Source organism: Meriones unguiculatus, chromosome X (assembly GCF_030254825.1).
Source record: "Meriones unguiculatus strain TT.TT164.6M chromosome X, Bangor_MerUng_6.1, whole genome shotgun sequence".
Classification (NCBI taxonomy): domain Eukaryota; kingdom Metazoa; phylum Chordata; class Mammalia; order Rodentia; family Muridae; genus Meriones; species Meriones unguiculatus.
In genome coordinates this window covers 100451099-100473805 of record NC_083369.1, presented here as the reverse complement: position 1 = coordinate 100473805, position 22707 = coordinate 100451099, and the positions used below count along the sequence as shown (strand labels likewise).

At 37.4% G+C, this 22707-nt stretch overlaps 1 pseudogene; it reads left to right on the top strand.

The window, feature by feature from the left end:
• Positions 1-2816: 2816 nt before the first annotated feature.
• LOC110543410 (elongation factor 1-alpha 1-like) lies at positions 2817-4030 on the top strand (annotated as a pseudogene).
• Positions 4031-22707: the final 18677 nt, after the last annotated feature.

Genomic DNA, 22707 nt, shown 5'->3' with positions numbered 1-22707 from the left:
TATCCGTGTTAAAGCTTCTGTAAGGCTGACAGTGATTAAAACTTTTACGTTTTCTTTTTTGAATAGCTGGAATGTTACAGTTCTAGAATAAACTATCTTGGCTTTCTTTATCTCTTTTAAGAGCCATCCATGACTCTCACACACACCTCTGTGTGTGACCTAACATTTTTGTGACTATCAAGTAAAAGTCCTATGGGAAAGACCCTTGATTTTCACCAAGCCAAAAGCTAAAGATGTCATCAGATAGCATCTGGGAAGGACCTTGCAAAGACATTTCTTTGCAAGCCACATGACTTCCAAGCAGTTTACTGTTAAATATTAATTTTCTCATGATTTTCTGTTGTTGTTACTGTAAAAACTTCATGAAATTGTTATCATATTGAAAGTTCCTATTCCTGGAAATGTTGAATGCGTGTTCCTTGGCCACAGTGACTCATGTTTAGCTCTAGAATAAACTATCTGTTGTTGCTTTTGAAGCGAGAACCATATCTTTACATTAATATTGGATATTTAAAAATTGATGCCTATTTTTTTCCTATCCTCTTCCTTCACTTCTGCTTTCTTTTAGATCAGCAGTTCTCAATTGTGGGTCACAACCCCCTTGGGGATCTTTAAAGACCATTGGAAGACACACCTTACAATTCACGACTGTAGCAAAATTAGTTTTGAAGTAGCAATGAAAATAATTTTATGGTTGAGTGTCACCAAAATATGAAGAACTGTGTTAAAGAGTAGCAGCCTTAGGAAGGTTGAGAACCATTGGTTTAGATCCATGTAATGATTAATCAAACCTCAGCTTATATATGACCTCCAAAGAATGGATTTACAGCCCTCCTCTAAAGAAACATGCCTCATAATCTACTAGATGTGCCCAGTCTCTACAACCTTTCAAAAAGCGAATAAACTTTGTAAATCTGCAATATTTATAAAAATAATTGTTTGTATAAATGAATTTTATAACAATGGATATTAATCTTTAAGTGCTATCCTACATTAATAATTTAATGGAATTACTTTCATAATCCATTTTGTATTTCTTTGGATTATCAATGTTCTAAGGACAAGAATATCTGTCTTATGTTTTCTTGAGCCAAAATGTCCATGTATCCAAATGTCAGGGACTCAATAAGGATTACCTGAAGCCCAATTATCAGAATGTGTAAGTCATAGCAGTCCCTCAAGTACATAAATTTGTTCCTGTAGTTTAACAATGGTTTCCTGAATATTTATATTCTTATAATGGCTCTTTTGAAGAAGGTAACTTATTTAATCAAAATCCAGAATGTCAGATATTCTTTAATCAATTTTTTACTATCCTATTTGAAGTTCACAATCATAGAAAATAAGACCTTTGAGGAGAACTTGTGCCACCCAAATGTTTACATATACTATATAATTAAAAGTTGCAGTCTTTTATTAGTCTTTATTTTACATATGACTTACAATACTCAGAGATCAAGCAAATTATCTAATGTCCACATGGGAGCATGAGTAGAAGTATGCTGATCTTTCAGAAAGGAATGACTTGCCTGCACATATTATTTACAGAGCCAAGGCATGTTTGGATTACAAGTCTCCTTAAAATAAAAGATTTTATTGTTTTTATTTTTCATGTATATGAGTATTTGCCTACACATATGTATGTGCACCATGTTACAGATGCTTGATAGTTGTCATGTGTTGCTGGCAACCAATCCTGGGTCCTCTGCAAGAATATCAAGAGCTATTCACTGAAACGTCTCTCCAACCTCAGCAAAACAGCCCCATTAACAATGTGTTGTTTTCTCCCTTTCTAAAATATTTTATACAATGAATATATGAAACAGTACACATGTGTGTGCGTATAAACATATAAATTTATTCCTTTCATGTGTTTTAAATTTGTTAAATTTTTATTGGAAATGGATTTTTTAAATAAAATATATTTTGATTATTATTTCCCTCCCCCAAGTCTTCCAGAATTCTCCCTACTTCTCCATCCATCTAAATCTAAATTCACACACTTTCCTTTTTCTCTTATTAGAATACAAACAGGAATCTAAAATATTAATAATGATAATGATAATAATAATGATAATATTAATAATAAACCAGAGTAGCACATACAAACAAACATGAAATATTTGAAGCACTCAAGTTAGAGTAGTAGTAGACTGATTCATGAATTATATCATTTTCGTTAATGTATTTCAAAACATATAGTAGATATCTATTTTATTTTGCTGAAAACACTTTGAGGTAAAATTTATGTAACAAGGTATGCAAAAATCTTAGGTGTACCATCCAATGAATATTGACTAACAATTACACTCATGAAACTCAAATCTCTATCAAAAATATAGAACATTACCATGACATCAGGAATCTCCCTACTGCTTCATTTTCAGTCACATCTCACTCACATCCTCACCAGAGGCAATGCACTGGATTCTTTTACACAGAAGTTTAGTTTTGCTTGTTACAGAACTTCATGGAAGTGGAATCATACAGCATGTTCTCTCTTGTGTGAAGCTTTTTTTATTCGGCATATGTTTTAGATTTTCCATATTGTTTCATGAATCAGTAGTTTGTTCTTTTATATTACCAAGTTGTTTTTAACTGAACAAATGTGCAGTATGCATTATTTTGCATTCATGCCAATGACACATTGCTAATCCTTTGTTTATGATTTCAGTGGATGAGCTTCATTATTTTTCAATATGGATATCCAACTTTTCTGTTGCTATTTGTTAAAAACAAATTCCTTTCTCTTTTTTACAATGGGTTTGCCATCAGAAGACAGGTGTTGTAAAAATCTCTGCTAATTCAAAACCAAAATGGGAAAGGAAAAGATTCACGTCAACATCATCCTCATTGGACAGTAGATTCAGGCAAGTCCACCACAACCGGCCACCTGATCTACAAATGTGATGGAATCAACAAAGAAACCATCGAAAAGTTTGAGAAGGAGACGGCTGAGATGGCAAAAGTCTCCTTCAAGTACACTTGGGTCTTGGACAAACTGAAAGCTGAGCGTGAGCATGGTATCACGATTGACATCTCCCTGTGGAAATTTGAGACCAGCATGACTATTATTGATGCCCTAAGACACAGAAACTTTATAAAAAACATGATTACAGGAACTTATCAGGCCAACTGTGCTGTCCTGATTGTTGCTGCTGGTGTTGGTGAATTTGAAGCTGGTATCTCCAAGAATGGGCATACCCATGAGCAAGCCCTTCTGGCTTATACCCTGGTTGTGAAAGAGATGATTGTCTGTGTCAACAAAATGGATTCCACTGAGCCACCTACAGCCAGGAGAGATAGGAGGAAGTCATTAAGGAAGTCAGCACCTACATTAAGAAAATTGGCTACAACCCTGACATAGTAGCATTTGTGCCAATTTCTGGTTGGAATGGTGACAACATGCTGGCACCAAGAACTAATACACCTTGGCTGAAGGCATGGAAATTCACCTGCAAAGATGTCAGCACCACTGGCACCACACTGCTGGAAGGTTTGGATTGTATCCTGCCACCAACTCATCCTACTGAAAAGCCCCTGCGACTGCCCCTCCAGGATGACTATAAAATTGCTGGTATTGGTACTGCTCCTGTGGGCCTTGTGGAGACTAGTATTCTCATACCTGGCATGGTGATTACCTTTGCTCCAGTCAATGTCACAACAGAAGTCAAGTCTGTTGAAATGCACCACGAAGCCCTGCGTGACACTCGTCCTGGGGACAATATGGGCTTCAATGTAAAGAACATGTCAAAGAAGTTAGAAGTGGCAATGTGGCTGGTGAGAGCAAAATGACCCACCAACTGAAGCAGCTGGCTTCACGGCTCAAGTGATTATCCTGAACCATCCAGGCCAAATTAGTGCTAGCTATGCTCCTGTACTGGATTGTCACACAACTCATATAGCATGCAAATTTGCTGAGCTTAAAGAAAAGGTTGATCGTACTTCTGCCAGGAAGCTGGAAGATGGCCCTAAATTCTTGAAGTATGGTGATGCAACCATTGTTGATTTTATCCCTGGCAAGCCATGAGAACTTCTCTAACTATCCTTCACTGAGTCGTTTTGCTGTTCGTGACATGAGGCTGACAGTTGCTGTGGGTGTCATCAAAGCTGTGGACAAGAAAGCTGGTGGAGCTGGCAAAGTCATCAAGTCTGCCCAGAAAGCTCAGAAGGATAAATGCATATTATGCCTAACACCTGACACCCCAGTCTTAATCAGTGGTGGAAAAACGGTTTGTCTCAATTGGCCATTTAAGTTTAATATTAAAAGACTGGTTAATGATAATAAATGCATCAGAAAACCTTCAGAAAGAAAGAAAAATGTTTTGTGGACTATTTGTGTGTGTGTGTGTGTGTGTGTGTGTCTGTTTTAAATTATTAGTTTTCAAAATCAGTACTTTTTAAATTAATTTTATTTTATTTTTTATTATTAGTTACATTTTATTAACTTTGTATCCCAGCTGTATCCTGCTCCCTTATTCCCTCCCAATCCCACCCTCCCTCCCTCATCTTCTCCCTGTCCCTTTCCAAGTCCACTGATAGAGGAGGACCTCCTCCCTTTTCATCTGACCCTGTTTTATCAGGTATCTTCAGGACTGGCTGCAAAGCCCTCTGACCAAAAATCTGTTACAGAATTTTGAGACCCATTAAAACATGTTTAATGAGAAAAAAAAAATCTGTTCAACATAGGTTGTGTGAAAAAACAAGGATCAAGAGTGTTTTCTGAACTATCCTTCATAAATCCTCCTGACAATTACTATAATATTTACAGTCCTGGATTTATAGTAATCCTTAAAATAGTGTGTTTTTCTCAATTTGTAGTTTTTAAAACTGCTTTTATTATTCCATGTCTTTAAATTCTGATTATATTTAGAAAGTCAGCTTATCAATTTCTACAAAAATCATGGTAAGATTTTCTTAAAGGTTATAGTGCATGTATAGACTAATCTGAAAATCACTGACATTTGAAAAATATTAAGTTTTACAATTCATGAGTATAGCATATGGTTTTTATTTATTTAGGTTTTCAATTCTTCATGTTCTTTAATGTTTGTCTATTTTCCATTTCATGGATATCTTCTCTCATGTTTTATTTTTCAGTACTGCATGAGGGTACCTGGGTTGCCCATGCAAATTAAGTGGTCTAGCACAAAGCTTTGCTTTAGTTTTCTTTTTTTAATTATACTTTATTCACTTTGTATCTGCCCTGTGGCTCCCTCCCTCTTCCCATCCCAATCCCTCCATTCCTCCACCCTCTGCATGCATGCCCTTCCCCAAGTCCACTGATAGGGGAGGACTTCTTTTCCTTCCTTCTGACTTTAGTCAATTAGGTCTCATCAGGAGTGGCTGCATTGTCTTCTTCTGTGGCCTGGTAATGTTGCTTCCCCCAAGAGCAGGCCAATCAGTTCATGTCAGAAACAGTCTCTGTTCCTATTACAATGGAACCCACTTGGAAACTGAACTGCCATGAGCTACATCTGTGCACGGGTCTCTAGGTTATCTCCATGCATAGTCCTTGGTTGGAGTATCAGTCTCAGGAAAGACCCCTGTGCTCATATTTTTTGGTTCTGTCATTCTCCTTGTGGAGTTCCTGTCCCTGGCAGAGTGCAGGGACACTTTGCTTTAGTTTTCATTGTTGACTTACTTTTAGTTTTAGTTTTAGTTTTAAAATGTTGCTACTGGATCCTTCCATACCCAATATCCAACCTCTAGAATTATACATATATAGGTATGATTAAAGAGACCAGAGGGATACTTAGGGAGATTATAAGGTAAGTGAAAAACAATGGGAAAACAAAGGGAAAGTGAAAAGCAATGTAAATATTTTAATTTCAAAAATTACAAAGTACTGCTTCTGTAATAAACCATCACAATTTTATTATATTTAAATGAATTAAAATTATACATTATAAAATATTGCATATTATTTTTGCCTTCTCTTTTTACATTTTGAAGTAGAGACATTTATAAACTTTTTACTGATTCTTTTTGAGTTTCACATTACATATCCTAATCCCACTCATTTCCCCATCCCTTTGTATCTTCCTTCTGCCTTTGCAACCTCCCTCCAAAAGAAAATTAAAAAATCAACCAAAATAGCCCCACAAACTAAAACAAAGATTACATCTCATTGTGGAAGCTGTATCTTTCACGCAGTGTGTATTGCAAACATTCATTGCAATGAGTCATGGGTCTGGTGTGAGGATTCTAGACTACACCAATGCTGAGGATTCCTGTAGCATATTGTTAATGGAGATCCTAGAGCTTTGGTTCTGTAGGACCAGCCTTTTCACATGGTCCAGCAGTTCATAGATGAGGCAGATTTGGGGATGAATCAAATCAGAGCCCTGGATGTGGGTCTAGGTGGTAGCTGATTTGGTAAGGCCAGCAAATCTCCTGCGCTCACACTGCCAGGGTGAACGCTCCAGCAGAGTAGCAGCTGGCTCATCCAATGCTTCAGTTGGCAAGGGGCAGAGTCATTTCTCCTGCTCTTCTTACCCATGCCCACACCACCAGAGCCCGCTCTACTGTGCTTCTCAGTAAAGGTGTATGGCTCCCTCTCCTAAGTGCTCTCCAACTCTCATGACCTCAGGGCCAGCTTTCCCAACTGCCTCTGGTGTCGAGGAAGGGAATGCATCTTTCCCTTAAACATGCTACTTTACAGTAATTGACTGGCAGGGCCATCTCTCTTGTGCCCATAGAGATGCAGCCATTTTATAAGAAATTAAATGAATATCAGCATATATCCTGCTGGGTAGAGTCTTTCAGAGGCCCTCTGTGACTGGCTCCTGTCCTGTTCCCTGTTTTCTCCCTCTTCTGATACCCATCTTGTTTGCCTTTCTGAATGTAGATTATGAAAAAAGGGGGAGATAGAAAGACTTGGAGCGAACAGGAGCTCCACAAGGAGAGAAACAGAATAAAAAAGTCTGGGCAGAGGGGCCTTTTCTGAGACTGATATTCCAAACAAGGACCGTGCATGGAGATAATTTAGAACCCTTGCAGCTCAGTGTCCAAGTGGGTTCCCCAATAATAGGAACAGGGACCATCTCTGACATGAACTCATGGCTCTTTGATCACCGCAGCCTTACCAGTCTACAGAGGAAGACAAAGAAGCCAGTCCTGATGAGACCTGATAAACTAGGGTCAGATGGAAGGGGAGAAGGCACTACCCTATCATTGGACTGCATAGGAGAAGAGGAAGGAACGGTGGGTTTGGGAGGGGTTGGGGAAGGGCTACAGCTAGGATACAAAGTGAATAAACTTTAATTAATAAAAATAAAAAAATAGAAAAAAAAGAAATTAAAGTTACAAAATTTCCTGTAAGTACTTCATTACATGCTCCCTGTGAATAAAATGTCACATATCTTCACCACTGTTATTGTTGTCATTATTAGTCAGTTGAAATATGTCTATTTTTTTTTTAGAATTTCATTCTTCCCAGTCTGTCATTTCAATATTTCAACTAAATTGTTTTCTAAGAATATTGTTGTTATTGATTTGTTTTTAGTGACTAGATAACATAAAATTGGCATGATTTTGGTATAAACTGGACATCTTTTTCTTTAGTTTCAATATTGAACTATTGCACTTGAAATAAATATGCACTTGAAATATGCTGAGTTATATAAAGATCAAATAGCGCAAAGCACTTGATAAAACTATTCAGAGATTCTGTACTTTCAATGGAATTTGTCTTATTACTTAATTGGTGAAAGAGGGTCTGTGATTGTGAAAATACATATAAATATATTTGACAACATAAAGCAGGAACATATATATACATATAACATATAGCATATATTCATGATTGTATACATATGTATGTTCTTGTTTTATGTTGTCAAATCTATCCCCTCTCTTTCTACAGACACACACACACACACACACACACACACACACACACAACTAATTTATATATGAATATACAAGCAAGTAAGGAATGTAAGAGCAAAACAAATAGTCTTCTCCAGGGAAGAGCATACCAGTTCCTCCAAAGGTAGAATGTAAGTCTTTATTACTGAATAATAACATTAGACACAGGGCTCAGAGGCCCCTGAGCTTGAACTGACCTGAATGTATCCTCTCTGAGTAATATCATTGACTGTATCAGAAACAAGGGAAATAACCACCAATCTTAGCTTGCTATGATGCCTCTAAAGCATATCAATGACAAAAATGGCAAAATAACCTTAAGGATACAGTATTGGCACACATACAGGGCAGTAACCAAAAAGCTTACTAGTTGGACTCTAGACTTATTCACCAAGAAGTAAATCACGCCTGGTACTGTAAACCTAGCTATCTATCCAGGGATAGTGAAGTCATGAATCTGGGAAAACCAACAACCCACCACTTCACTAAACCAATATAATCCTTAGCTACACTCTAAATGTTTGTCCACCTACCCACCGATAAGTCTAGTACTTATCCTTCATCAAGGAAACTGTTTTTGTTGTTAAAAAAAACGAGACCATTCCAGAAACTACAGCTAATCAAAATCAGAATTGTGGAACCCATTCCCAATTGGATATACCTACAGTATTGTCTTGCACCTAAGTCTCAGGGAACATTATGGTAGAGGAGGCAGAAAGATTTTAAGGGACAGGGGATCAGGAAGTTTGCTGTGAAATCATGTCTCCTAGTTATGTAAGAAATTAAACCCATAAAATCTCACCAACATGACTTTCAAAAAGTGAGATTAACAAGGACAACAATAGACATGTTCAAGTGGTTGGTTAAAATCCATGAGACCTCAACTAAGGAATGTGAGAGCAGGACAAATAGTCTTCCCCAGAGAAGAACACACCAACTGGTCATCCAGTTCAAAATGGTCAGTCCTGAAAATGCATATGAGTAACATTTAGACTGAACAGATTATATTTAGTAATATACACATATATGCATACACATATACTTACATGTACATGTGACAATAAAAAGAGGTCATGAATTTGAAAGAGAGCCAGGGGAAGAGTATGAAAAGGCTTTGAAAAAGGAAAGGAAAAAGAGAAAAGATGTAATTATATTATAATCTCAAAAAAAGAAAAAAGTAAAAATATTACAACATCTGTTCTGATAGTTTTTCTCCTTTCTCAACTCTTCACAGATCCTTCTTACTTCCCTACCCATGCAACTTTATGTGCTCTGTCCTTCTCTTTCACTTTCTCTCTTTTTCTCTTTCCTCTCTCAAACATAAAGAACAACAAAAACAAAACAAATGAAAAACCCTCTCAATAAATCAAGTTCATAAGCATGACTACTGTTGTGTCATCCTGATAAACATTTCACCATTATTTTTTGTGAGGTTTTTGTACTGTTTACTTTGGTTGATATTTTTATTGAAGTGTATATAGAATTAAATCACTGAGTTATGCTTTTGTATGTATACTGTTTAAATTATCTATCTTTTTGCCTATTCAGGATTTTTCCACCATCTTGTGTCTTTATAAGTATACTTTTAGTATATAGTGTTGATTTGGTTTTTAACCATTCAAAATAATTGTAATTGTAGATATGTTCTAATTCAAGCTTATAATTTCACTATTATTTAGCAATGCCCTTTATATTGTTTATTGAACTAACTCGCCCTGGGTTAATTGATTTTTTTCTTACAAATTGTATTTTTATTTTGGGTCTTTATTAGATGCAATTTCACTTTTATTTTAGTGTTTACTCTAGATATATTATGATTCTGTAAACTGAATACTTAGGTTAAAGGTTAATATTTTGTTATTTTCTAGAATATATGGAAATCTTTGAAATACAAAAATCCATTTTCATTCCAAATCTTTATGCTATTTTTGTTACTTTCACTGTGCGCTTAGAAAGAAAATAATTTTTTGGCTGCAAGGAAAGTTGAAATTTCACATCATATCCAAATGAAATCACTTGAAAAAATGTTCTTATTGGTTTAAAATGTTAGTAATTTACACATTAATATGGTGATTCCAAGAAAAGGGAAACAACAGCTTCAACAAATATCAGAGCTTGAAGAAATCATAAATATCACTTAGCCTAGTGTTAAGCCAAAGAGATATAACTGGCATGTAAAGATTACAATTCTTTATTTATAGGACTGGCAAGTCCATCTCATTAGTATCATCATTGTCTACCTGCTAAATGCAAAAATGTTACCACGTTTTGAAACTTTTGGTGACATTTTAACGTCACCAACTGATAACAGTTGGTGTCTGATCCTGTCATTGTAGAAAGTCTGTGATCCAGAGAGTGTAGGTAAGATTAAACTATGGTTATCATCCTTGTAGAACTCCAAGTAGCCATGATCTTTATGTCAGTTCTCTTATGAATATGTCATGATACATCTGAGGTTGGTTGTGAAAATATTTGACCTCTAATCGAAGTGTAAACTTAACTAGGAGCGTCCCGCCTCTGAGAAAAAGGTATCAGACGGGTCTGATGCTCTTTGGGTGGATGACACCTAAATGAACATCGGTACAAAGTCCCAATTTATTTCTAATATCAGAGATCAGACCTCTACTCTTGCCTGATGCGTCTAAAACAAAAAGGAGGAACTGTAGAGAGCTGCGTAATGCCGCGCCTTAAAGATGGAGCTGGTTTCCGCTTTCCACCTTCCCGATGGTGAGTGCTCTCTGTCACAAACAACTCCACATTTGGCTAAGGCTGAGGATCTGGCTTGCTTCCATGTATGTGGACCTATCTGCGTTGCCCATGTGGCACGCTGGGGTTGGCTACCCAGAGGCTATTTAAGCTGTGGGCTGGCTTTCTCCAGGGTCAGAAGATTGTTCAAGGTTCCTGAATAAACTGCATTGAGAAGAACAAAAAATAAATAAATAAATAAATAAAAATAAAAAAAAAATCAAAAAGAAGGAGAGGAGGACCTCCCCTATCAGTGGACTTGGAGAGAGGCATGCATGCAGAAAGGGGGGGAGGGTGGGACCGGGAGGGGAGGAGGGAGGGACTTTTGGGGGGATACAAAAGGAATAAAATGCAATTAATAAAAGTTAAATAAAAAATTAAAAAAAAAACTTAACTAGGAGAGAGTTTTATTTTTTGTCTCCTGGCTTAACTTAATATATTTGAAGAAAAAAAGCACTCTAAGGAAGTTAATAGTTTGGGCTTTTGAATACAACTATATTCTAAGTGTCATGGACTTCCTCTAGCCATTTAACTATTGTACAATACTTGCATGTCCTATTATTCTCCTTCCAAAACTGATATAATTAAATTTTTTAAATGTTCCATACCAAACCTTCATAGAGGAAAATCCTATATAAGGCTGTGAAATAATTAGTGTTTTATTTAGTCTCTTTTAAAAGAAACAAATATATTAATATTTTTAAAATTATGAAAACCTCATTACATAAGTTTACCTCCCTAAATTTTTGTGAGCATATACAAACAAGCTTATTCTTCTAATTGTCATGGGCATAGCTAGTAAAGAAGTTTGGAAACAAGTTTCTACAGTTATATATCTCTCACACAACTTAGTCAAATTATCTGTACTCTGTCATTATGCATCACATGCTTAATACAGTCCATTAAAAAGCCAAATTTGTTTTTTATCAACAATATGGTAAACAAAGCAGTGGAGTTTGGCTTTATGATAACCAATAAAGAGATGAGGCTGTAGCAAAAAAAAAATCTAATCTCTATCAAAAAAGGCTATTTTTCTTCTTTAGTTCTTTATATATACTAGATAATAGCCTCTATCAGATATGGGGTTGGAGAAGATTTTTTCCCAGTCTGTAAGCTGTTTTTTTGTTCTGACAACAGTGTCCTTTGCTTTACAAAAGCTTTTTCACTTTCATGAGGTCCCATTTATTGATTGTTGCTCTTAGAGCCTGTGCTGTTGGTGTTCTGTTCAGGAAGTTGGCTCCTGTGCCAATGAGTTCAAGGCTCTTCCTCACTTTTTCTTCTAACAGATTTAATGTGTCTGACTTTATGTTGAGGTCTTTTATCCACTTGGACTTTAATTTTGTCCAGGGTGATAAATATAATTCTATTCTCATTTTTCTGCATGTAGACATCTAGTTGGACTAGCACCATTTGTTGAAGATGCTATCTTTTTTCCATTGTATGGTTTTGGCATCTTTGTCAAAAATCAGGTGTCCATAAGTGTGTGGATTTATTTCTGGGTCTAATATTTGATTCTATTAATCCATCAGCCTGTTTCTATGCCAGTACCATGAAATTTTTATTATTATTGCTCTATAGTACAGTTTGAGATCAGAGAAAGAGATACCTCAAGAAGATCTTTTATTGTAGAGGATTATTTTAGTGACTCTAGGTAGGTTGTTATTCCATATGAAGTTGAGAATTTTTATTTCAAAGTCTGTGAAATATTATGTTGGGGATTTGATGCAAAGTGCATTGAATCTGTAGATTGCCTTTAGTAAGATGGCCATTATTACTGTTAATATTGCCAAGACATGAGCATGGGAGATCTATCCATCTTCTGATATCTTCTTCCATTTCTTTCTTCAGACACTGAAAATTTTTTTCATACAAGTGAGTATGTAACGTGTGTGTCTTTCTGCTACTGGGACAGCTCACTCAGGATGATCCTTTCCAGCTCCCACCATTTACCTGCAAATTTCATGATTTCCTTATTTTTCATTGCAGAGTAATACTCCATTGTGTAGATGTACCACAATTTCTGCATCCATTCTTCAGATGAGGGACATCTGGGCTGTTTCCAGCTTCTGGCTATTACAAATAAAGCTGTTACAAACATGCTTGAGCAAATGTCCTTGTTGTGTACTTAAGCCTCTTTTGGATATATGCCTAGGAGTGGTATGGCTAGATCTTGAGGAAGCACTATTCCTAGTTGTCTGAGAAAGCGCCAGATTGATTTCCAGAGTGGTTGTACAAGTTTACATTCCTACCATCAGTGGAAGAGTGTTCCCTTTTCTCCACAACCTCTCCAGCATGTGTTGTCACTTGAGTTTTTCATCTTGGCCATTCTGTTGGGTGGAAGGTGAAATCTCAGAGTCGTTTTGATTTGCACTTCCCTAATGGCTAATAACGTTGAGCATTTCTTTAAGTGTTTCTCTGCCATTAGATATTCCTCTACAGAGAGTTCTCTGTTTAGCTCTGTAATCCATTTTTTAGTTGGATTACTTGTTTTGCTGTTTTTCAGCTTCTTTATTTCTTTATATATACTGGATATTAGCCCTCTGTCTGATAAATGGTTGATGAAGATTCTTTCCCAATCTGTAGGCAGTAGCTTTGTTTTGATGACAGTGTCCTTTGCTTTACAGAAGCTTTTCAGTTTCATGAGGTCCCATTTATTGATTGTTGCTCTTAGAGCCTGTGCTGTTGGTGTTCTGTACAGGAAGTTATCTCCTGTACCAATGAGTTATAGGGTCCCCCCCCCTTTTCTTCTAAATGATTTAATGTGTGTGTTTTTATGTTGAGGTCTTTGATCCCCTTGGACTTTAGTTTTGTGCAGGGTGATAAGTATGGATCTATTTGCATTTTTCTACATGTAGACATCCAGTTGAACCAGCACCATTTGTTGAAGATGCTATCTTTTTTCCATTGTATGGTTTTGGTGTCGTTGTCAAAGATCAGGTGTCCATAACAACTATACCACTGCTAGGCATATATCCAAAAGTTGTTCAAGTATACAACAATGTCATTTTCTGTACCATCTTCATAGCAGCTATCTTAATAATAGCCAGAATCTGGAAACAACCCAGATGTCCCTCAGTTGAGGAATGGATACAGAAATTGTGGTACAATGGAATACTACTCAACAATTAAAAACAAGGAAATCATGAAATTTGAAGGTATATGGTTGGAACTAAAAAAGATCATCCCAGAAGCAGAAAGACACACATGCTATATATTCACTTATAAGTGGTTATTAGACATATTATAGAATAATCATACTAAAATCTGTATACCTGAAGAAGTTAAGTAAGAAGCAGGGCCCTCAGTAAGATGCTCAATCTTCATTCAGAAAGGCAAATGATCCCATTGGAAGAAGGTGAAAAAAAGGAACAAGACAGGAGCCTACCACATAGAGCTTCTGAAAGACTCTACCCTGCAAGGTGTCAAAGCAGATGCCGAGACTCACAGCTTAACTTTGGGCAGAACGATGGGAATCTTATGAAATAAAAAGGGAGTTAGAAAGACCTGGAGGGCTCAGGAGCTCTACAAGGGGAGCAACAGAACAAAAAAAAAAATATCTGGGCACAGGGTTCTTTTCTGAGACTGTTACTCCAACCAAGGACTATGCATGGATATAACCTAGAAACCTTTCACATATGTAGCCCATGGCAGCTCAGTGGTCAAGAGGGTTCCCTAGTAATTGGAACAGAGACTGTCTCTGACAAGAACTCAGTGGCTGGCTCTTTGATAACTTCCCCCTGAAGGGGGGAAACAGCCTTACCAGGCCACAGAGGAAGACCATGAAAGACAGTTCTGATGAGACCTGATAGACTAGGGTGAGATGGAAGGGGACTAAGACTTCCTCTATCAGTGTATTGGGTGAAGAGCATGGGAACAGAAGAGGGAAGGATGGTAGGGTTGGGAGGGGGGAAAGGGAGGAGGCTATACCTGGGATACAAAGTGAACAATCTATAATTAATAAAAATTTTAAATAAAATGTAAAAATTATAAAATGAAAAAAAGTCTATTCTATTTCCCCTTCTGAGTGAGATTCAAGCATCCTCCCTTGGCCCCTTCTTGTTAAATAGCGTCTTGAGGATCTGTGGATTGTAGCATGGTTATCCTGTGCCAAATGGCTAAAAATCACTTGTAAGTGAGTACAGACCAAAGAGGTCTAGGGTACCTCACTCAGGGTGATCTTTTGATTATCTTCTAGTTCCATCCATTTGCCTGCAAATTTTCTGATGTCCTTGTTATTAATAAATGAGTGGTATTCCTGTTGTTTAGATGTACCACAATTTCTGTATCTATTCTTCGGTTTAAGAACATAGAGGTTGTTCCAGTTTCTGGCTATTGCAGATAAAGCTTCTATGAACATAGTTGAGCAGGTGTCCTTGTTGTATGGTGGAGCATCTTTTGGGTATATGCCCAGGAGTGATATAGCTGGATCTTGAGGTAGAGCTATTCCCAACTTTCTGAGAAAGCAACATATTTATTTTGAAAGTGGTTGTAAAAGTTTGCACTCCCACAAGGAATGAAGAAGTGTTCTTCTTGCTCTATAGCATGTGATGTCTTGGGTGGGCATCAGATGGGAGGAGAGTGGGAATAGGGAGAGAGGGTTGGGAGAGAGAAAGGAAATCAGTAGCGGGAGGGCACCTCTGGGAAGGGGAAAGGCTCCTAGGAGTCAATGAAGATAACCTTAGCTGAGAATCCTAGCAGTAGTGATATGGAGCTTGAAGCAGCTACCTCCTGTAGCCAGTCAGGACTTCCAGTGGAGGAAGAGAGGCACCAACCCACCCATAAAACCTTCGACCCGAAATTTGTGTTGCCCATAATAAATGTAGGGAAAAAGATGTGGCAGAGATTAAGAGAATGGCCAACCAATGACTAGTCCATCTTTAGACCCACAGTATGGGAGGGAGCCAATTCCAAACACTATTAATGATGCTCTGTTATGCTTATACACAGAGCCTAGCTTAACTGTCATCTTAGAGACTTCTTCCAGTGGCTGATGGAAACAAATGCACAGACCAACAGCCAAACAAGAGGTTGAGCTTGGAGAGTCTTGAGGAGGAGTGGGAGAAAGGATTGAGGGAGCCAGAGGGGTAAAGGACACCACAAGAAGACCTGCAGAGTCAACTAACCTGGGCACATGGTGGTTCACAGAGAATGAACCACCAACCAAAGAGTATGCATGGGCTGGAGCTAGGCACCCTACACATGTAGCAGATGTGCAGGTTGGTCATTATATGGGTACCCTAACAATGGGAGTAAAGGCAGTCTCTTGACTCTGTTGCTTGCCTTTGGATCCTCTCCCCCCCACCCGCCTTATGGCTGGACTGTCTTGTCTGGCCTCAGTGGCAGAAAATGCACTTAGTCTTGCTCTGACTTGTTGTTCCAGGGTGAATTGTTTCCCTTCTCTATGGAGAAGAGGAGGGAGCATGGAGTTGGGTTGTGAGGGGTGTGCTTGGAGGAGAGAAGGGAAGGACCTATGATTCATTTAATCACACTGCAAAGTGACTGAATAAATAAATTACTGAAGAAAAAAATTGTTCATTTCTTAAATCTTAGTAAAGGCTGATAAATTGCTGTATTAGTAAAAGGTGTGAAAGGTCTTCCCTAGCACATAGGAAATCAAAACAAAAACTCAGTAAAGAGATGGCATGGGAAGAAAAGCAGAATGGATGTCAAGATGGTAAAAGTTGAAGGACATTATACTTTCCCTAGAATAAGATCTAATTAGAAATATATAATGGTGAAATTAATTTTGTTATTTTTGCAAAAACATGGAGATAACAAGTAAAAATTTTCTCACTATTTAATGTGATCTTATTTGTATCTTTCTTTTTCCAGTATAGCACCATCAATCCCTTATTATCTATCTTCATACACATCTTTCTGTTGCATATTTCGTGTTTCATGTATACACTTGAATTTAGCATTCATGACAAAATCAAAACAGGAGCCAATGCAGACCTCTGTAGAAGACAAATTATACAGCATGTGCCATTTTATTGCATTGAGCCATTATGATGGCTAAGTTGCATCCTTAGTAGCATGGACAAGATAATCAAGATCATAAAAAAAACCTAACATCTGCATGAAAAATGAGTACAATATTCTCACCTAATGCATCCTAACTATGTTCTCTGTGCATATTTTCTTATCATCTCTTTGTTCTACAATACTCCACAGAGAATGATAATCTTTCATATTACTCTGCTTACAGTTTTATATTCCTTCTTTTGTAATTCTTGAAACTAACTTATTGTTCTGACCACCTGTTGTAGCTGTTCTCCAGTGGCATGAGAACTGATGAGCTGAGCAATTCCAAATTCTCAGTGCACTTTGCCGTATGTTGCAAGTCTACAGAACAAACAAGGTAAAGTAGAATAACTGCTTAGCTAAGGGGGTTGTTGGCATTCCTGCAGAAAAGGAGAAATTCAGGGAGTGTAAAATCATATTTAGCTGGAGAGGTGAGTAGGACTTTTGGGAAACAGATACTGTTAGCTACAGATATTGTGGAAGTAGGAGGTTTTATAGCTGATGTCCAGAATTACAACCTACAAACTTGAGTGTATGTGGAGCTATTCACTAAGGTACAAGATCTCACAGAAAATCCGACTTTGAAGTGCTGTTAAAATAAAAAATAAAAAAGAAAGTACCAAGTAGACAGTGGAACAGACACACTTCTGGAAAACAGAAGATAACTTTGCCTTGAAAATATTTTTTTAGACTCATGGGCATATAGATATTAAATTTATCTTTAGCTATATAAAGGCATATGTAAGAAAAAGAAGAAATATCCCAGGGTTGAATTATTTACAATGTTGCCCTATTTTGAAGTGAAGTTATAGAAATACCAACAAAGAACAGTTAATGGGATTAAAGAAAAAACAGGCGTTTAAATTTTTGTTGTTTTTCTTTGTTAAGGTGAAAAAGGATGCATTCCTAGTGTAATCAGACTTTCTCAGAAGAATGAATTAAATGTGTTTGCCTTTTCCATTCCTTATGGTATTGGGTAACCATTTTAGAATTCCGACACTGGGTTATGTCTCTTTAGTTATAGTGGCCAACTAAACATGAAGTGTATTACAAGATATGTTTAATATAATCATAGGATTCTAAGACTATTGATGAAATAATGAAAACCTTTTCTCAAGTTGAGTAGAAATAACTCTGGGAAGTGAGCTTTTTGGTATCATGGGTGTTGTGTTGTGAAAATTAAAAAACTGGTCTGTGTTTTATTATGATATTAAAGAAATTCACACAATAATAGATTTTTAAATCTGCAAAGTAGACTTACCCATGGAAACTATTCTAGAGTTTTATACTGTCCATGACTGGCTAGTATTTGTCATAGCAGGTCTGATAATAACAGCATACAGAGAAGACAGTAGCATTTCACCAAAAGAAGTGGAAAAGATGAGTCCAATGAGGATACAATTGTGGGTACTACTTAATGGCCACAAATGATGTGCTATTACTAACTATACTGAGGTCATTGTTGTGTGTGTGGTGTGTGTTTGTCTTTTATCAAATTTTTATTTTTTATATTAATTACAATTTATTAACTTTGTATCCCAGCTGTATCTCCCTCACTTATCCCTTCCCAGTCCCACCTTCTTTCCCTTATCTTCTCCCATGCCCCTCTCCAAGTCCACTGATAGGGGAGGTCCTCCTGCCCATCCATCTGACCGTAGTTTATCAGGTCTCATCAGGACTGACTGCACTGTCCTCCTCTGTGGCCTGGCAAGGCTGTTCCCCTCTCAGGGGGAGGTGATCAAAGAGCCAGCCACTGAGTTCATGTCAGAGATGATCCCTGTTCCTATTTCTAGGGAACCCACTTGGATACTGAGCTGCCATGGGATACATCTGAGCAGGGGTTCTAGGTTAGATCCATGCATGGTCCTTGGTTAGAGTATCAGTCTAAGGAGGTCATTCTTTCTGAGATTTGGGCAGCTGATCACTTGAACATCCACAGTCTTTGATTGAAATCCACACTGCTTTTTGTAGTAGACAGTATAGGTATTTTCTGGGTTTTTTTTATTCATTAATTTATTTAATCACTTTATAACCTGATTGAAGCCCCCTCCCTCCTCTCTACCCAGTCCCACCCTCACTTCTCCCTCTTACCATTATCCCCTCCCCTTCTCAAAGGAGAAGAAGAAGTCCTCCATGGGTACCAATCCACCCAGGCACATCAAGTCTAAGCAGGACTAAGTGCATCCTCTCCCACTGAAGCCAGGCAAGACAGCCCAGCTATGGGAAATGGATCCAAAGGTAGGCAACAGAGTCAAAGACAGCCCCCACCCACTCTAGTGTTAGGGGACTCACATGAAGACCAAGCTGCACATCCATTGGCTGCATATGTGTAGGGGTCTGGGTCTAGAACATGCATGTTCTTTGGTTGGTGGTTCAATCTCTGCGAGCTCCCATGGGCTCAGAAGACCCATAGAGGTCTTCCTGTGGTGTCCTTGACACCTCATGTTCCCTCAATTCTTTCTCCCACACTTCCACGAAACTTCCAAAGTCCACTTATTGTTTGGCTCTGGGTCTCTGCATCTGTTTCCATCACCTACTGGATGAAGCCTCTAAGAAAACTGTTATGCTAGGTTCCTTGGTACAAGCATGTCAGTATTATTAAGAGTGTCAAGGGTTGGCTCTCTCCCATGCTGTGGGCCTAAAGATGAGCCAGTCGGTGTTTGAACATTCCCTGAATTTCTGTTCTGTCTTCATCCCTATACTGCTGTAGGCAGAACAAATTTTGGGTTGAAGGATTTATGAGTAGGTTAGTGCCTCCCTTTCTCCACTGGAAGTCCTGTCTGGCTACAGGAATTAGCAACTTCAGGCTCCAGATCTCTGCTGCTAGGAGTCTCAGCTAGGGTCACCTCCATAAACTCCCGGATGACCCTTCCAACGGTTTCCATTATCTCTCCCTGTCCCCTACCTATCCTGCTTTCCCCACACCTTATCCCTACCATTGTTCCCCTACCCCTTTCCCATGCATTTCCCTCCCCCTGTCTTCTTCAGATGTTTATTTTATTTTCTCTCATGAGTGAGATTCAAGCAATCCACCCTGGCTTCCCTGTCCTTATTACTTATCTTCTTTGGGTCTGTGGATTGTAGCGTGGTTATCCTGTACTTTATGGCGAATATCTACTTATAAGTGAGTACATACCATTCATGACTTTCTGCATCTGTGTTATCTCATTCAGGGCATTATTTCCTAGTTCCATCTATTTGCCTACTTTTTTCCGGTTGTCCTTGTTTTTAATAGCTGAGTAGTATAACATTGTGTAAATTACCACATTTTCTTTATCCATTCTTTGGTTGAGATACATCTTGTTTTCAGTTCCTGGCAATTACGGATAAAGCTGCTATGAACATAGTTGAGCGTCCTTGTGGCACCAGGAATGATATATCTGGGTTTTGAGGTAGAACTATTCCTAATTTTCTGAGAAACTGCAAGAGTGATTTCCACAGTAATTGTACAAATTTGTACTCCCACCAGCAATGGAGTGTTCCCGCTTGATGCCCATATTCTCGCCAGCATGTACTTCACTTGAGATTTTTTAGCCATTATGCTGAATGTAAGATGGAATTTCAGAGTCATTTTCATTGAAGAAAGCTACTTATTTCTGTTCCCAAAGAGAAAGTATTGCCAAATATAGATGTTTCATATTGCTTACCAAATGAAGGGAATGATTTGGGGTAAAGTGGGAGGAACAAGATATTTGTTTGCTAATACACAGCTAAGAAACAATTTACTACTAATACATACAGAAATTGCCTAAGATAATGGGTAGCTTGAATGAACACTTCATAAATATCTGAGATGGCCTTTTTAAAATTTCCTTTACCAGTGAATAATTGTAATTAATTCACCTTGATCAATTCTGGGATACTGATATTATTTCATAAACAAAACCAAAGCTTGGCCTGAAAGAGGTTATGTATTGATATGTAATACAAGTGTTCAGCCTTATATTGTATGTTTGTGGTTTATTTACACCAATAGATCATTTCCTCACAACACTTCTGACAACTTTTCAATACTTCTTAATGGGAATTAAGTAGGAATGTTCTATAAGTAGAGAATATTGACCTGTTTGCTTTGAGCAGCAGTTAACTTTTACTGAGACAAGGACAAAAGAAAATGGATGTCAATTGTATAAATTAAAAACCTCCTATGACATCACATGGAATTTATATATACAGATTGTTTAAAGCTGACCATATGGCAAGATTAATCCTCCCAAACATATTGTTAATCTTCTGACTCCACACTCAAAATCCTTTAAGACGGCCCTCCATTGACTGCAGAATACAATTGGTCTCTTAAACTGACTCTCTCTCTTTAAAGGCTATAGCATACTCCTTCCCTTCACTAATCCTAATGCTGACCCAAACTGTTCTTGATGTTTCCATGTTTTTGTATCCAAGGTATTCTTCTCATGCTTTGCCTTCCATCATGGATGCCCATCCTCACATCAAATACGTTCACCTCCACATCATCCTTTAAAATAGACTGGGTTCAAATTTACTTTCTTCAGTAAGTTGTTTTTCATCTCTTCGCTATTATTTTGAACTCTGTCACATAAAAAAAGAAATAATGTTTGCATTTAGGGTACCTAACAATGCATAGGCTCATTATATTTTTCTTACAGTTCTTAAAAATTCAAAACTATAGAAATAGAAAAAAAAATTCACAGTCCCTTAAAACACCTGCTCACATTTATATTTATTGATAGTATATTTTAACCAGAAGTGATGTGGGACTATGTTTTTATTATTTATCCTCGGTTTGGTATCAACAATCATGCTTCAGTTAAGACAAATACCTCAAATTTCAATCCCTCTCAATTTATTAATATATAGTACATTGACCACATTACTCTTCCAAGTATAAAAATTTTTACCGAGAAGTAAAGCTGCTTCTTGAATTTTAGAATTAAGGAATTATAAACATGTTATATTTATATGCTATTGGTTATTTTAAGAGGACACCTAATATCTAGACCACTCTATCTTGTTTTAGTCATGTTAAGGCTGCATCACAGATCATGAAGTATTTAGGCACCCTCTTTCTCATGAATTCATGCTAGTTATGACTTAGTGCAAGAAGTGGGAAAGATCTAGAGAGGACAGGAACCCCACAAGGAGAGCAACAGAACCAGAAAATTTGAACACGGGTCTTCTCAGAGACTCATACTCCAACCAAGGACTATTCATGGAGATAACCTAGAACCCCTGCACAGATGTAGCCCATGGCAGTTTAGTGTCCAAGTGGGTTACATAGTAATGGGAAGAGGGACTGCCTCTGTCATAATCTGATTGGTCTGCTCTTTGATCACCTCCCCATGAGGGGGGAGCAGCCTTACCAGGCCACAGAAGATGACAATGCAGCCACTCCTGATGTGATCTGATAGACTAAGATCAGAAGGAAGGAGAGGAGGACATCCTTTATCAGAAGGAAGGAGGGAGGGGTGTGCGTGAAGAAGGGGGAGGGAAGGTGGGACTGGGAGGAGAGGAGAAAGGGGCTTATGGGGGGATATAAAGTGAATAAAGTGTAATTAATAAAATAAAATTTTAAAAAATTAAGTAGTCTGGTATTTTAAATTTTTGAGATACAGTGCATGGAAAATGGATTTCAAACATGTTAACCAAGAAATCTATCACTGACCTACATGTCAAGAATGCTGAGATTTAAATTTTCAGGGAGTAATGAATAAAAAAAATAGACAGTGATTATTCACTAATTTGATAGTCATGTGGGTAGAAGCAGTGATATTATTAACCTTTCCTGAAGAATTGAGGTGTTACATTTCTTGTTAACTAGTTAACTTTGATTCTTTATTGTTTCTTATTCTTTTCTATATGTATTATTACTTTGTTAACTGTATGATGTTTTGCCAATAATTTTATTTTTGGTTTAGTTTTGTACAATTAGATTCTGTGTTCATATTCAAAATGCATGATTAATTATATGGTATTGTATTTGTCTTCCTCCTCCTTATCCCAAAGATCCCTAAAACTACAAATGATATTTTTCTCTAAATACTAAATAAGGCACCAAAATAACAACAGATTGTTGATTCTGTTTTAGTA